The sequence below is a fragment of the Rhea americana genome, unplaced genomic scaffold (assembly GCF_003343005.1).
Source record: "Rhea americana isolate MKP2758 unplaced genomic scaffold, rheAme1 scaffold_94, whole genome shotgun sequence".
In the NCBI taxonomy this organism is placed as follows: Eukaryota; Metazoa; Chordata; class Aves; order Rheiformes; family Rheidae; genus Rhea; species Rhea americana.
In genome coordinates this window covers 1,770,507-1,775,485 of record NW_028187133.1, presented here as the reverse complement: position 1 = coordinate 1,775,485, position 4,979 = coordinate 1,770,507, and the positions used below count along the sequence as shown (strand labels likewise).

The 4,979-nt window shown below is 39.3% G+C and overlaps 1 long non-coding RNA gene across 1 annotated transcript; it reads left to right on the top strand.

The window, feature by feature from the left end:
* The first annotated feature begins 3,124 nt into the window (after window positions 1-3,124).
* LOC146584366 (uncharacterized) lies at window positions 3,125-4,770 on the top strand. Its single transcript, XR_014898215.1, has 3 exons — window positions 3,125-3,289; window positions 3,824-3,878; window positions 4,206-4,770. It is a non-coding gene; the product is annotated as an uncharacterized LOC146584366 (long non-coding RNA).
* The last annotated feature ends 209 nt before the right edge of the window (window positions 4,771-4,979 follow it).

Sequence of the window (4,979 nt, the reverse complement as noted above, 5' to 3'; positions counted from 1 at the left end):
GCGCCGCGCGGGGCGGGGCCGGGCCGGGCCGGGCCGGGCCGGTTCGGCTGGTCCCGCTGCGCCTCCGTGCCCGTGGGGCTTGACTCGGGGGCGCTGTAAAACCTGCCCCCTCCCCACACGCACACCGCCGCCCGTGGGCTCGGAGCCCGACGGCCGCCCGCGCCGGGCAGGGAGGGGTGTGCGGCGCGGGGCGCGGGGCAGGGTGGTGGCGGGTCCCCGCGTTGGGCTGTGTAAATGTAAAATGTACATAAATGTAAAATGTTCGCGGCTGCACTGCGGGGAAAACTGCCCCGAGGGGCGGATCTGCCGGGCCGGCGGGGCCGTTAATCCCGGCCTCGTTCCCCATGGGGCGGGCCTCGTTCTTCGGCTTGCCCTCGGCGAAAGACAAAACAGTATGAACATCATGGACCTTTTYCGTGCATTTTCCCATGTATTTATCTAGATTGATCTGCAGCACATGCATAGGTAGCGTTACGGATGTTACTTAATCTTATGACGGTGGTTTCAGGTGGCCTGCGTGAAACGCCTGGAGCAGATGAGGCTGCCCGAGAGGCACCAGGGTGCTCGCTGCATCCTGCGGGACGGGGGAGTACGGGCTGACGGGCGTCCCACCACAGCGCCCCGGATCTGCTGCCTCTCGGGCGTCCCACCACAGCGCCCCGGATCTGCTGCCTCTCGCAGGTCCCAGCCGCTTCCCCGCGGTGGCTGCTGCGTGCTGAATTCCTATTTTCAAACCTTTATATAAACCAGAACGTGGTACATTTTRGCATAGCAGTAGACACGGTAGTCTTAAGATCTGAAGATGTTTTGTTTTTTCCAGTTATATYGGCTAGTCAGATAAAAGATGTACTCTGTCTTAAAACTTCCTTTTCTGTTCGTATTACAAAGTGCATCTCAGGCTTGCTCTGAATGCCCAGCYCTTCTGCTACTCGAGAGCCAAGTATTACCAAGTTAAGGTTGTTGAAAACTTGCTTGCATAGCTGAGCTCTTGTAACCCTGTCGGATGGTTCCTCAGGCTACATTTTCACTGCAGAGTTACTAGGCGTTGCCTACACTAGTAAATACCTTTTGGATTAGCACATTTTGCAGCTACATGTCAAAAAGCAGTCAGGCTATATGGATTGTTTTCACTGAAAGACTTATGCTTTTTTTTCCCTTTTTTTTTTTTCTGTTCATGACTATCCAGGCTGATAACTTTTAAACCTAGCTCATGGCAGTGCTTCTGTGTGCCAAAAAGGCCTTGAATTAGGGAACGCCCACATTAACTTAAAGTCGCTAGCTGCATTATACTGACCTAGCTATCTTGGCAATGCTCAGTACTTGTACTTCCCCTTGTCTTGATGAGAGACGTGGGGTGCATGGTTTGGATTCATCTCACCTGAGAGTTATGGTGTGAACATCCGTACAGTRTGGTGCATCATCAAATAGACCAGATGAGCTGTTTCCTTCAGGTGCCTCTGTTGACTACAAAGGAAGCCTATGATGACTGGTTCAGCTGTGTATTTCTAGGTTGCAATTGTGTAAAATTAGAGGAGACAAATCCTGCCCTAAATGTCATAATTTGGGCACAAAGTTAGTGACTGCTGTAAATAATTGTAGTTTTCCATTTTCTATGCCTTAAGTTTCATATATTGGGTAATGCTTTTGTGAAGTTTAAGGCTGTAACATTTACTATGACCTGTCTGTAATGCTAAGGATGCTGAGACACTTTGTGAAACCCCAACAATTTAGTCAGGCTAGAACATTCCAGCTTGTCTTATGAGTATATTAAGCTCAAGTCAGGAGCCCACAGCGGAAATAAAAGAGTGGAGGAATTGATATATTCACAGATTTCAAGGCTTTGGCATATGGATGATTTAGTGACTAGATCCCCTTACACAGTGATGAGGTCAGACAGCTGTGTGATATGCTTGCAACTAAGAAATCATATCTCTTTTCGAGGATTAATTTGTCTAAATTAAAATTRCGGTCACTGGATCTTGTTACACCTTTTTCATTGAGGCTGATTAGCACTTACTCTTGGATGTCTTTTTCCATTTGCAAGTACCAGGATACAGTAAAGGAATCAGCTGTGAACCTTCTCTTCAATAAACTGAATATCTGAAGTCCCTTAAGCCACTTAYCATTATTGTATCTTTCCAGCATCTAGGTCATTTTCTGTGACACTCACTCCTTTGATCTCTTTCCAGTATTTTTACGTTTTAATAATCTATACCAAATTAGGRACAGTATTAGGGTAGTAGATGTGCAGAGGTTAGACAACTTCTGACCTTCTGTTTTATATTCCTCTTTATTAGACATCTGAAAGGTCATGCTAATCCCTTTTGCCATACCATTTTACTGAGGTCTCCTATTCAGACAGTGTTCTTCAAGTTCTCTAATTCCTGCTTTACAAGGGAGTTTTTTAACATGAACATATAACCTGTATTATTTTTTTCCAGATGTATTACCTAGCAGTTAGGTACAATGGAACTATTTTGTTTGACTGCAAGACATTTCAGATCAGTCTTTAACTGGAAAGTAATGCCATCATTGACTAAAGCCATCTTTGTTAACTGCAAGCTTTACATGGATATTATTTTCTAGATTATTGATAAAAATGTTAAATAATCTTTCACCAAGAATCCTTGGGAGCCTCATTAGAGTCACCTGGTTACTTTTTTCTCCCTAATCATATTTTGAAATCTCTCAGTGAATCAGTTTAATGCATCTGCTCTATGTTCTGTTATTTCCACAGAATATATACATTTCAATCAATGGAATCCTGGGAAAAAAAGAAGAGCAATCAGCATCTTTTTGATAGAACTTGTTTTCTGTGAAAATGTGCTGCATGCTGTACTTGTAGTCTCTGTATTTTTTGTAATGAAATCATATTTTTCATTATATTTTTACTATCTCAAATTATTTTAAAGTTGGGTTTTGTAATTACTCATATGTATGTTACTTATATATAACTATGTTTAGTTACTCATAAAAGAAAATGAACTAGTTGAACTATATACTAATAAGACCATTAAGATGAAGATCTGCGTAGCTGAAAGGCTACAGGTCAGACACAGAAGTGAGTGGTGATGCACTCCTTTGAGTGGATGAGTCAGATCAGCTAATTTGAGTAAGATCAACTTACGGGGGTGACAGAGAACCTTCCTGTAACACAGCGTGCAGCAAGGGGCTGTGCTGATTCCCAGTCTCAGGCTTTCTCTTTGCTACTCCGCTACTTGGCAAAGAYACCAGGCTAACACTTGCCAACAGACATTCTTCTCCACAGCTTGGCAACTCAAAATCATAGGTAYGGACCCTCTGGGCTTTATGAGAGGTTTGAGTGGGAACCCAAGTTTTGCTTTTCAAATCCCTCCTCACAGACATTCTTCATTATTCCTTTGTCTCTCTGTTTTCCATTATTGAGAGTCTTGCAAATGGGCTACTCGGACCTACCATATTTTTTTATCTTCTCAGATTGCCTGTTTGTTAGAGGGCAAATATTCTGAAACTGTACAATTTTGCTACTTGACATGTACCAGGAAATATAATATATTCAATATGCATATCCAATATATAGTGTTTCCTGTCTTTTGATACAACTTATTTATGTAAAAATTTTCTCAAATCAGTCCTTCAAAGTTTGTTAGATTTTCATGTGTGCTTTTATTCATTGTCTTCTTTATGATATGGAAGAGCTATTAAAAAAAAAATACCTGTAATAAATCATCTGAGTAATCTAAAATAAAAATGAACCTGATGTTTTTGTCAGATTCTCAATTTACATATCATGCCCTATACAGCATCCTCAAAGCAATTTTGTTTTCTTTCTTTCCTTAAATAGAACCTCTGCTGAAAGCTGGAGAGAAAAGCTGCCACTCAAACACAGGAACATCTAGGTATGAAAAAAAAATACAATTTGAATGCTACAGTGTAAAAGTGTCAGTAGCTGTGTGTTTTTTTTTAAGGAAAGCCTTTCTATACAATATAAAGCCCACTTTTAAAATCAAATTTACATCAATGTTTACAAAACAGATAGAAATTCTTAGAAGCCATAATATTTTTCATAGTTATTTGTTTTTCATTRTCATTTCTTTCATTGATATATTCCATTAATTTTTAATTTTCATGTATTTCACAAATATATAAAAGTTGAATATACTTTCGTGTTCTTTGATACCATTAGTCACATGATACAGTCTGACATTGTCATTTTCTAATCTTAGGGTTGGGGCTATAACATCAAGATAAAGAGAATGCAAAGATTGTGTTTCATCAGTGCATTTTTTATGCTAAATTTTGTAATTCAACATTCTTCTGACTGCAGTTATTAATGAATTATTTTGTAAATCTTAAATATGTCCAGCAAAAAGAAATATGTTATTTATGAGTAAAATCTATTGAGTTTTGAGTTGTCAACAGTTCTGAAAATATTTCTCATACTGAAGGCAATTGTTTCTATGCTTAGATTCTTAGTTGTGAACAAGGTAAATAAACAGGATAAGTTGCTGAAAGCAGTGCTTTTAGAGGTGCTGCTGAATTATCAGGTACAGGCAGTACGTCATGTAATGACAAAGTAGAATTTCTGAATATAGTTATTTGTATTCTGTAAAAACTAATAAAAATCAAAATACTTGATATATAAGCTGTATGTTTTCTGAGGGATAAAGATTTAAAGAAAGAAATATATGAGGACAACATTAGCACTATATATTAGTGAATTCAGTTATAGGTATTGAAGAATCGTGCAATTTTAGTATTTGCTATAGCTTCATCTAGGAATACATTTGTGCGAAGAAAATACTGAAGTTGTTTAAAACTGTATATATTCAATTATTAATAAATTCTGTATATATTCAGAGTTATTAATAAATTTGTATTAGCAGAGATGTTTGTGGTAATGCAGTTACTTCTCTTTTCCTGTTCCTGGTCATTTTAAGAGGTATCCAGTGAATGAAATGGAATGATTGCTTGAGAAAGAGGGAACTGCACCAAACAAG